A 12,295-nucleotide genomic window follows, 5' to 3' on the forward strand; every position below is an offset into this window, starting at 1 on the left:
TAAAAGGCAAAATTAAAAAAGAATTAGATCAACTACAATCCTTTTGTACACTACCATGCCAACTGTACACACACTTACAGTTTTTCTGTTGATTTGCATTGTTTGTGCGTGTATGTGGGTGTGTTTGAGGTCTTGGCTTAGAAACAGTTCAGTAAAAACCAGAAAGGAAGACCAGTTCACTCAGGAGTTTTACTGAAAGTGGAAAAAGGGCAGGTGGCTCAGTGTTTGGCCCTGTAGCCTCTTCCACGGCACCTTTCATATGAAGGATGGTGGGGAAGCGGGGAGGGAGAAAGAGAGGGAACCAAACCCAGGCAGACTTTTGGAGAAGCAGCAGGTAAAAGAGGCAAATTCAAGTATTTCTCCCAGCACAGCCAGAGTCCCCACAGAAGGCCTCAGAAAGTCAGAAGAGGTGACAGGGACTTAAAACGGTGCTAGTCCTAACCCACCCCAACCTGCATCCCCCCTGCCCGACCCGTCTCGGCATTCAGCAGAACTCTTGATGAAGCCAACATTTCCATTGCAGGATCCTGACCTACTCCCACCCCTCCACTGCCGCCCACCCCTGGGATTTTGCAGAGTCCAGCGATGCTGGACACGGGTGAGAAGGCGAGCTTCTATGGGAGGAGCGGAGGCCTAGGACGCCCGGAGTGGAGTGGAATCTCTTCCTCCCTTTTCGGGAGGCAGCCTCCAGGAGCCTGGGGTCTGGAATGAGTTGTAAATGTTGTTCCTGTATCAAGCGCTGTCCTGCTTGGAGATAAGTGTCACCGGTACTCTGGAAGCTGAAGACAAGACACTTCCCCTCCCTTGAGTATCTGACAGGGAGGGAAGAACCTGTGGGAGAAGCTATTTGCTGGGCCCTGGCGACAAGTTGTGGAGATGGATCTCAGCAGTTTCCTGAGGCAGGAGGACATCTTGCATCCACGGCTGGTTCTGGATTTCTTCGAAGGATGGCCGATCTGATGGCCTCAAGGCCAGGCACCATCTAATGAGATGTTGACACTCTGAAGAGACCCGCTGCCTGAAGAAAACTGGGCCCCTGACGAATCCTCATCGTGTTCAAAGGGAATATCTCCACAGACCACGTCATACAGCAGGATCCCCAGAGACCAGATGGCTGCCAACCTGCCATGGTAGCGGATCCACTCTGGAGGATACACTCGGGTCCCATCGAAGTCCGTGTAGACGGTGTCCTTGAACAGCGCCCCCAACCCGAAGTCGATGAGCTTGAGCTCGCAGCGATTGAGGTAGGTAAGGACGCTCTCGCCCTTGATGTCTCGGTGAAGCACCCTGCAGTCGTGGCGGGCCCGCACCGCCTCCAGCACCTGCCAGAAGCAGCTGCGGGCCAGCTCCTCCTGCAGGGCCCCCCCTTTCCGTGATAAAGTCGAAGAGGTCTTGCACCGGTTCCGGCCTCTCCAGGATCAGGACGAAACTGTCGGGCCTCTCAAACCAATCCAGGAGCCTAATGACGCCGGAGAAGCCCGAGCTCACCTTCTTCAGCAGAACCACTTCCATGGGCACTTGGGTGCCATTAGGCAGCTCTCCTCAGTCAGAAATCCGGTCCTTCTCCACGTGATTGATGGCCACCGGCAAGTTGTCGGCGACACGGATGCCTGAGTACCCCAAGCCGAAGCCGCCGCTGCCCAGCAGCGGGCCCGCCTGGTGCTGCGACTCCAGGGGCTCCTTCTTGCCCGGCGCCAGCTTGGTGGCGTGCAGCCATTGCAGGGCGCGGCGCGCAGGTGGGCAAGCGAGTTGATTTTGGACAAGAGCATCCCAGCCCCCAGGGTGTCGGCGTAGAGACTGCGTCTGGAGGAGCTGCAGTAGGAGCTAGGGTTGTGCCGGTGGCTGTGCCTAAGGCTGGGGCTGCGGCTACGGCTGGCGCGGAAGGTCGAGGGCCAGTCGGAGGACGACCGGGGGCGCTGCCGGGGCTGGAGGCCGACACACGGACGCGCCCGCAGGGTCAGGCAGCGCCGCGGGCCGCAGGGTGGGCGGCTCTAGGGGCTTGTGTGGCAGCGCTGCTGCACAGGGAGAGCGTAGCTGCTGCTGCCGGTCTCGCTGCCAAGTCCTCTCGGGCCTCCTCCGCCACCGTTTTATAGAATTTATAAAATGTTTTGGAGAATTTACCAGAGAAGCCTTCTGGGCCTAGAGTTTTCTTTCTGGGAAGGTTTTTAATGGATGATTTCACTATCTTTCATAGGGGCATAGAGCTACTCAGATTTTCCATTTCTACCTTAGTCAGTTTTAGTAATTTATCTTTTGTAAAGTTGTGGGTAATATTCCCATATTATCCTTTTAAAGCCTGTAGGATACAATGTGGTGCCTCCATTTTCATTCATATTATTGTTAATCCTTGCTTCTCATCTTTTTTCTTGATCATCAAAGCTAGAGTTTTATCAAATTTACTGATTTTATTAAATAAAACTTTTAGTTTTATTATTTTATGCTTTATTTTTTGTTTACTTGAATTCTGATAGCTCTTATCTTTTAAAATTCCCATTTTCTTCTTCCTTTTATTTTGAATTTGTTTTTCTTTTTCTAAATTTTTAAGGTGAAAGCTTAGATTTTGGAACTTTTTTCTTTTCAAATACAAGTATATAAAACTATAAATTTCCTTTTAAGGACTATACTCCACATGGTTTTAATGTATTATAATTTTGTTTTCATTCAGGTTAAATATATTTTCTAATTTTTCCTGTGAACTTCTGCTTTGACATGTAGGTTGTGTAAGAATCTTGTCCAATTTTCCAAATACTTGATGATTTTCCAAATATCTGGTTTTTTATTGCTAATTCAATTCTGATTTCAGTCCTTTTAAATTTACTAGCAATTATTTTATTGTCCAGCATGTAGTCTAATCTGGTGATTATTCTCTGAATATTTGAAGATACAGACACTCTACTAATTTGGGTAGAGTGTCTATAAATGTCATGAAGTTAAGTTGGTAGATATTCATATCTTCTATGTCCTGATTTTCTGTCTACTTGTTCTATCAAGTACTGAATAGGAATGTTACAATCTCCAACTCTAATTTTGTCTTTTAAACTTTGTATTTTATATTGGAGTGTAGCAGATGAACAATGTTATAATAGTTTCAGATGGACAGCAAAGAGATTCATACAATGTCGTTTTGTGCATTTTGAAAGCCTGTTACTACATACATATGTATTTAGGATTTGTATTTGGTTTGTTTTGTTCTTCTCTATCTTTGGGAAATACATTCCTTGTCCTGAAGTCTATTTTATCTAATAATAATATTATAACATAGACGTTCATCTTTATTTATGGGTCTTTAGTTATATTCCCTCTTTTTCTCCTAATGTTGACCATTTATATCTTCTCTTTTTTTTCCTTGATTAGTCTAACTAGAGGTTTATAAATTTTATTTTATTTTTTCCCCAAATAATCAGCTTTTGGTTTTGTTGACTTTTTCTATTGTATTTTTCTGTGTGCGTGTTTCATTATTGTCACTCGTTTTTTCATGTGGAAGCCTAGATTAGTGATTTGAGACCTTTATTTTAGTATAAGCCTTTAACACAGTGGTTCTTAAATGGGGGTGGTTTTCCCACCTCCGGAGGGGACATGTGGCAAGGTCTGGATACATTTTAATTTTTTCTAGTCAGTGGGAATATATCAGTGAGTAAAATAGACAGAAAATTTCCTTATGGAATTCTCATTATAGTTGGAGACATAAGCAGTGAAGAAGATTAAAATATATAATGTAATGTCAGGTGGTGATGAAAATCAAAGCAGGATAAAGAAATAGAAAATGATGAATATGGGCCAGTTGAGACTGGGTAGTCAAAGAAGCCTCTTCTCACAGAGTGATATTTCAGGACAGACCTGAATAAAATGAAGGAGGGAACCATATGAGTATCTGTGGAAATAACTTTCCATGCAGAGGAACAGCAACTGCAAAGTCCCTGAGCTGGGAGTGTGGTAACTTGGAGCTTAGGGGGCGGGGTGAAAGGAGAGCAAGGTGACTAATGTTGAAACCCAATGACCAAGAAGAAGGGGGACACTAAGAATTGTCATGGATCCGACTGTGTTTTGCAGGCCAGGGAATGATTTTGGATTTTAATGGAAGCATCCGGGGAATGAACATTTTGAGCAGGAGACACCGTGAGGATCCTGGGGGTGGTTGGTTTGAGAATAGATTGAAGGGAACAGACATGGAAATGTGGAATCAGCTGAAAGTAAGTGGAAGTATCCAGGTGAGAAGTGTTGGTGGTTAGGGCTAGAGGGATAAAAGTGGAGATGGCTGCAATTCCAGACATGTTTTGAAAGTGAATTTTAAGATTCTCTAGTGGATTGAATATGATATGTTAGAGAAAGCAAGAAGCTGAGGATGACTTCAGTGTTTTTTCCTGAGGACCTGGTGGATGGAATGTGGATGGAAGGGCCATCTGCTACAGTCAGAAGTTTGGTTTTGTATTTAAGTTTGTGTAGTCTATTGTTCATTCTAGTGGAGTTCTCAAGAAGCAGTTAATTATAACAAAAAGTCAAGGAAAAATTCAGGACTGGAGATGTAAATTTGAGAGTTTCTATATAATAGAATCTATTACTGTAATTTCATACATTAACACAGTAAAACAGTAAAACCATTTATTTCTCATAATAGCCATCAAAAGCATAAAAAAATCTATCATCATATCATGATGAAATAATAAGCTAGGGATAGAAGTAAATATCAAAAAATTACAGCAGACATACAAAGTATTGGTTAAACATAAGCACTAGCTTTAAAGTTAGCAAATATAAAAATGTTTACTATTTTTTAACTATGCGTTTTAGCCAATTACCAAGAGAGAAAAGAGAGGAAATAAAGTTGGAAAAAACAAAAGTGCCTTTACTTGAAGATGATATGATTAACTAATTCAAGAGGCTCTATTAACAATTAAGTAATCAATTAACAATACATTAATATTGATATTAGATTTCAACAGATTGGTCAGATACAAGATTAATATTCAAAAGCTTTTCTCTACACTAGCAATAACCAAGTACATTGCACTTTGTTTAAAATAACAACAACAATCTATAAAATACAACAGCTGGAAGTACATAAGTCTAAGAATAATGACAAAATTTCTTGGAAAATCTAACATTTAATAAATTAAGATTTGAAGATAAGTGGAAGATGACTTAATGTTCATGGCTGGGGAGATCTATTTTAAAGATGTTCCTTCTCCCCCAAATTATCTAAAAATTTAATGTAATCAAATTTGCAATGAGATTATTATGGAAATTGGCAAGCGGATTCTAAAATTCAAATAGAAGATAAATGGTTGTGGACAGCCGTGCAATTTTGAAAAAGATGATCAAAAGAATGAACTTTAACCATCTGATGTCAAATTTATGAGGCTCTAATCATTAAAGAAGTCAGAGTTTCCTTAAGAATATACAAATAGATGGAAAGGACTAAAATCTCTAGAAACAGATCCTTAGAGTTATAAGATGAACTAATGTTTGAAATCAGTGGAGATAGAAAGAGGTGTTGAAGAAATTGGCAGTACTGGTTCTACATGTTAAATATCTAACTTATAAAGCTCACAAAATGAATTTAAGATACATTAAAATCCTAGACACATATGCACACACAGAAATAAAATTGTAAGCATGTAAAAAAGAATGCTAGAATTTAGTTCACTAACTATAAAAATGTAGAAAAAGATGGGTAAATTTGAAATTAACACAATTTTTAAAATGTATAGAATTAGAAACCATCTCAAGTGAAATGTGACACTGGGAGAAAATATTTGCATCAAATATGATGAAGATAATTCTCCAAAATACATGAGAATGCTTATAAATCAATAAGAAATTTCAAGCAATCTAATAGAATAAAAACAATAAACAGTATTTAAATGGTTTAAAGAGAGTCAACCACTTTGGAGGGCAAAGAGAAAATTTTACTCCTGTTACTAAACTTTCAGAATCTATCATAGGGAGGCATTAGAAATGAGCACAAAGAGATATAACCAACCATGTTTACTGAGACCTTGTTTGTAAACAGGAAAAGCATAAATAGATGAATAATGAACACCTTAGGAAAACTGTTAAGTTAACCATCACCTGAAATGTTATACCACATTTTTAAATGTCAATACAAGTTTTTTATATTATCCTATGTAACTGGTATAATAACCAAGCATGCTTTTTGACATAATCAAAAGGCAACTTTTTTTGTTAACTGTCATCTCTTTAAACTTTACTCAGCCAGGGGTGTTTTTTCTCTGTCCCTGGATGAACGTGACAGCAGGCCCCAGGCTGTCTGTGTTCTCTCAGGTGAAGGGGAGTCAGGGGGACTCACTCTAGAATAACAACTATTGGAGAAGAAAGTCTATAAATCTTTTCTTTCTCTTCTCTCAAGACTCTTTCATATTACTCTCCCAATGATGAAATCAGGAATTGAGATACACATTTTCCTTTATGCGCATTGCATGTCCTTCGTTCAGGGTGGAGGTTAGTCAGCAGTTTCTTCTGATATATATCAAGTTGGCATCTCAAGTGACATCAAACCTGTAAGAACCTCACTTTGACAATCTGTTGCTTTTTTTTTTTTAAAGTTGAGGCTTGTTCCTCATTTTTTTCTTCTGTTTAAACCAGAATCACTATTGCATATGCCCAGCTTACATCCTGCCTACCCCACAGGTCTTTTCCACCCGCCCTCCCCATCAGGATGAATCTTGTCTCTTCTCTTGTATTCATTGATGCATTTGATACAGCCATATTACTGCATTTGGTATCATGTATTTAATTAGTTCTGTATGTCTTTTTCCTCACCAAACTATAAGCCTCTAGAGGGCAGAGACTGAATCTGGTTTAGTTATGATCTCCCTGACATATTTCATAGCTTAGGCACTCAATAAATAGAATTTTAAGGCTTCTTTGACCCTCAGCCTTGGCTCAAGGAAGGGCTCAGGAAATCAGGTTTCCACGGAGTGAGTGTAAACTGAGATTGAACTTTTTAACACTCCATAGTCAGGAAATGGAACACTTCATGTTAGCAGATACATTTAATAAATGGAAAATAACATCAAAGACAATATTACATGTGCAATGTAGCATGTGTGAAGCTGAAAATGATTTTCCTGAGTGCTGGGCTCTAATCAAGTTCTCTAATGTTGCATTAACATGGGTCCTTTAGCTTCATAGATCCTCTTGATATTTCTTATACATTTAAGAAATGGAATAGACTCAGCCATATCCTAGCTTCAAATGCACGCAACTAATTTCCCCCTGGAACCCAAGAACATCTTCCAAAGCACGATATGGATTCTTGGATTCACACCGACAAAAGGAAAAAGAGCTCTGAGGAAGGCGAACAAGACCCGAGTTCCCCATTCAACACCAGTGTCCCGATTTCCAAGTGCACACCCTCTCCTAACTCATCTCTGAAAAACAGACCTGTCAAGTCCTTGGCATTTTGTTCTGGTTTGTCCAATGGTGGTTTTACTATTTTTTATCCATGGAACTGCAAGACATGTTTTTCTGTCTTCAAAGTTATTTGGATATTTCTTTCTTTGCTAATGTTGGCAAAACATGAATGCTCAAGGGAGGTGCATGGGGAGGCTTGTATGGACGATGTGTTTCTTTCGAAGCTCATGGAAAAAGAATGCATTTACTGGGTTCCTTTGACCAGCCTCAGGCTCTATGAGATTAGTTTTAGATGTATAGACTGTGGCCAGGCATTGCCCATGTGGTTCTGGGCTCTGCACTTGCAGGAAAATGTCCTTTCCCCCAGGCAGGGCTTTTGTTCCATCACAGTTATCCCAAAAGGATTAGATGAAGAAAAGAACTTTAGACAAATATGATCCACAGCAAGTTTTCTCACTGTAGGAGGTAGGGAAGCTATGGAAAGTGGTTCTCTGTGGTCTGTGGCCAGACCTCTGGACCTTGCAGATAGTACACAGGTGTGGCCAGGTGTGTACCTGAAAGTCTGAAAATTAAACACTGCAATCAAAAACACTAGTCTGGAGATTCGTCTTCCAGTATCAACTCTGAGGTGGACTAATCTATATTAGATATTCTCAAGGTTGGGCATCCTTGGGCTTTAATGGAACAAGTTCCCTCCTTGGGGTCCCAAGTCCTGGATTTCACCTTCAGGGTGATATTCCCTTGCTTCTGACCTTCAACTAACCAATCCTGTTTCCTGGACTGAAAATAATAATTTCTAACTCATTAGTGATTTTGCAAACAGAAAAGATGCTGTGTATGGATGCACTTTGAAAAAATATCAAAACACTCAAAAAGCACATTTTAATATCATCCGCATTAGGCTTGTCACTACTGCCACAGTAAAAATATCCATACTCAGTTGGCTTGCACACTGCTAACTTTTCACAATGCTTCCACAAGCTGTACCGCATCTTTTTCTTTGAATGACATTGACATACTCTCTTTCCAAAACTGTAGGGAGGAAGAAGAAAAAGGACAAATGGCAGGGAAGTTACAGTCAAAAAGAGCACCTATATTATTAGGGGAGATGGAGCTAGCTATGTGTGAGTATTTACAACATGCTCATTTTATTTAACGAATAGAGTTTACAGGAATCAGGAATGAATGTGCCTCTGCTCTTTGGGTGAACAGATGGAGGCCAGTTCAACTATTCCATTCTTGAAACTTCCCTGTGGTTCAGTGGTTAGGACTTGGTGCTTTCACTACTGAGGGTCCGGGTTCAATCCCTAGTCAGGGAACTAGGATCCCACAAGCTGCCTGATGTACTCAGAGTAATCTTTGCAAATGGAAAACATGGTGATAGAATAACATTATTTCCTTCTCCTCCTGACTTTAACCCATTCAGTCAAGCATTTAATATTCAATGCTCAGGGGAAAAAAATAACACACAGAGCAGAACACAGAGGTAAAATTCTAGTTGTTGAGAAACCAAAGTTAGGCCTCAGGGAGATGGAAAGGAGTTATGTGCATAGACAATAGATTTGGAAGAATTCCTATCGATAAAAGAAAAATTTCCAATAACCTGAGCTGAAAATAATTCTTGAGATGGAGGGTATGGGTGGAGATGAAGGGCCTGTAACAAGGGGCTTGAGACAAAAGGGCCAGACTTTCAGGGCCCAGGAATATGGAACAGCAGGAACTCAACCTCTTCTTACACAATCCACAGTCAGGGCTGATGACCAAGAAACCCTCCAGTCTCCACCTAACCAGGGCCAAAGCTGCCCCACCCTGAAGAGAAGCTATAGAAATGTCTTCCCAGTAGATGCAGCAGCATCCACTAAGCTTCTGTCCCACTGGGTTCAGCATTGCCTGTTGACCACCAACTGGAGAGACACACTTCAATTGAGGCTTTGCTCTGTTGTATCTGGCTCATCTGTTGATAGCAAACCCCCTTTGAAGACCTACAGAACCCCTAAACTCTTGGAATGAATGAAGGTGAGGCTCTGGAGCCTGGATCATGGTGACAAAGTGGAGATGACAGCATTGTAAAAGCCTTGACAAAAGAAGCTCTCACTCTTTTGCTTAACGTCACTTCAAGAATTCTCAAACTCTTAGCATGGCCTTTGGGGCCCGGAATGATCTGGCCCCTGCTGACACACCTGCCTTGCCCTAATCTTTTCCTTGCCATTTCACCTCCTTATCTAATGCTATGTGAGCCACCAGACTTTGACTGTTCAGGATCCCACCCTGTTAACCTCTAATGTCAGCTTCATCTCACCCCCAAAAGGGAGTCATCCTTCACGCCCCGTGGCTAAGTCAGATTCTCCTTCTACCCCTAACACTACTTTTATGGAGTCAAGTCCTGTCTTTAACTCCTTTTCCAATTTGACATTCATCAGTGTGGTGATTTGATATACATATACGGGTATTCCTCCAACTAGACTGGGTACTCCATGAGCTGTTTTTAAAGATTTTTTTGGTCTCTGCTTTATATATATTCACCATCTGTGCCCTAAATCTTAGTACCCTTGGTCAAATCACAGACTTCTCCATGAGTCAGTTCCTGGAGGGTTTTGTCCTATTGCATGCAGCTGGGAGGAAGATCGATGAACAATTTGTAAACTGTAAAGTGCTAACCAGATGTGCAGGACAGTGCTAGTCATTTGGTGAGCAGCTCATTCCCATCTTGACAGCTCCTTGTTAGCCTCCTTCTCCAGGACCTTTCCCCTGACTCTTATCCGTAAAGTCTGTTGTCCGGAAATATTAGGAATTCAGTCTTCAAACTCACTTGCCACGTTCCTTTTTTCAGGCTACCATTGGTTAGCGTTTTTTGCTTTGATGTTTTGTTTTACTGGTGAGCCCAACAAGCCACTATTGCGCACGCCGTGCTCTATGAGGTTTTATTGTCTTGCATTGTTTACGCCTTGTCTGTGACAGGTACTAGCAGCACTTACCACCCTGTGATTTTCCAGCAGTGAAAATAATAGAGGAATTTCATACAGGTAAAATAATTAGTGGTTTAGGCCAAAAAAAAAAAAAAATGAATACAATTTGTCACACAGAGTATTAGCCTATTTTTTTTTCTTTCCGCTGGTGTAAGTGTTAGTTTCTCGGGTTACCAAGACATATTACGCAGAATTTTATCCTTCTAACTAGGAATTAGTATTTCCCGGTTGCTCCCTGACATTGGGTGGTCCAGACTCTGCAGGTTGGGGTGTCCAGACCCAGTGGATCAGAGTTACTGCCAACAACCTACGTGTTTTTACCAAATTTTGACCCACTTAGTTTTCTTTATTTATTTACTTTATTGAAGTATAGTTGATTTAAAGTGTTGTGTTAATTTCTATTGTACAGAAAATTGATTCAGATATATATATATATATACATACATATATACATACATATATATACATATATACATTATTTTTCATATTCTTTTCCATTATGGTTTATTGTAGGATTTTGAATATAGTTTCCTGTGATATACAGTAGGACCTTGTTGCTTATCCATCCTATACATAATAGTTTGCAACTGCTAATCCCAAACTCCCAGTCCCTCCCTGTTTTGCCTCTGTGTTTGCCTTCCTCAAAGAGGACAGCGCTGATACAAGCCCACTTCTCCTCTTGTGTGTTTATCCCCCTCAGCCATGGCACAGTGACTCTCTCCTGCCTCTCTTCAGGGTGAAGACAGAATGGGGAGAATGGCAGAACTCAAAGAACCATTGGAAATTTTGCCTGATCTTGATTCAAAAAAGGAAAAACCAGCCAACAAAAAGATGGCCAATTAAAATTGAATTTCAGATAAATAGTGAGTAAATTCTTAGGACATGCATATCCCATGAAATATTTGGGACATACTTATTCTAAAGAATTATTCATTGCTTATCTAAATTCAAATTTAGCTGAGTGTCCTATTTTACGTGGCAATTCAAGTCCAACGCCGTCCATTTTAAAGTGAGACTATAAATGTTGTAGTTGGGGGCTATTTCCAAGATCTCTCAAATTCACGCTGAGTCTGACTTTGAGGATTTTCAACTTTGTTCTCTCCCTCTGTGCACCTGCAGAATGTCTTCACTGCACTGGGGATGCTTTGCTGAAGTAGGGGGAGGAGGTGGAACCCATTGGAAAGTGGGTTGCCTATACCTATGTTTCAACGTCCCTGACCTGGGGAGTGAGAAAGAGACATTGTATTTTATTACTGATTGAAATATACTTGATATACAATATTGTGTTAGTTTCAAGTGTATAGCAAAGGGAGCCTAGTAGGCTGCAGTCCATGGGGTTGCTACAAGTTGGACAGGACTGAGCAACTTCACTTTCACTTTTCACTTTCATACATTGGAGAAGGAAATGGCAACCCACTCCAGTGTTCTTGCCTGGAGAATCCCAGGGACAGGGGAGCCTGGTGGGCTGCCGTCTATGGGGTCTCACAGAGTTGGACATGACTGAAGCAACTTAGCAGCAGCAGCAGCAGCAAAGTGATTCAGTTTTAATTTTTCAGATTATATTCCATTATAGGTTATATTCTATTATATGATGTTGTCTATACCCTGCGCTATGCAGTGAATCTTTGTTGCAGAATAAAAACAGATTAGAGGCATAAGTCTAGGAAAGGAGGAAACAAATGGGAATGTTCTTGGCCTGGACTTTGTGGGGCCAGTCATTCAGGGCATGACACAAAGAAGAAAGGTTCATTGATGGCCAGAGAAGGGGCTTTAGGGTTTGTGAGCCAGAGAGGGCTGTCTCTTGCTACCCATGGGAGGGCGAGGCAAGGATCTTTTCCATGATTTGTGACAAGTCTTCTTTATTTCAACAACTGTTTTTGACTTAAAGACTCATCTAAGACCCTGGGAGAGTTCCTTGGGGCTGAGTACTTTCCCTTGCCTGGGATCGGCTGTGG

At 41.1% G+C, this 12,295-nt stretch overlaps 1 pseudogene; it reads right to left on the reverse strand.

Annotated features, from left to right (window-relative positions):
* Positions 1-843: 843 nt before the first annotated feature.
* On the reverse strand, positions 844-1,769 carry LOC145512147 (serine/threonine-protein kinase pim-1 pseudogene; annotated as a pseudogene).
* Between the last annotated feature and the right edge of the window lie 10,526 nt (positions 1,770-12,295).

This window comes from Giraffa tippelskirchi, chromosome 7 (genome assembly GCF_054371585.1).
Source record: "Giraffa tippelskirchi isolate mGirTip1 chromosome 7, T2T-mGirTip1v1.2.pri, whole genome shotgun sequence".
Lineage (NCBI taxonomy): Eukaryota > Metazoa > Chordata > Mammalia > Artiodactyla > Giraffidae > Giraffa > Giraffa tippelskirchi.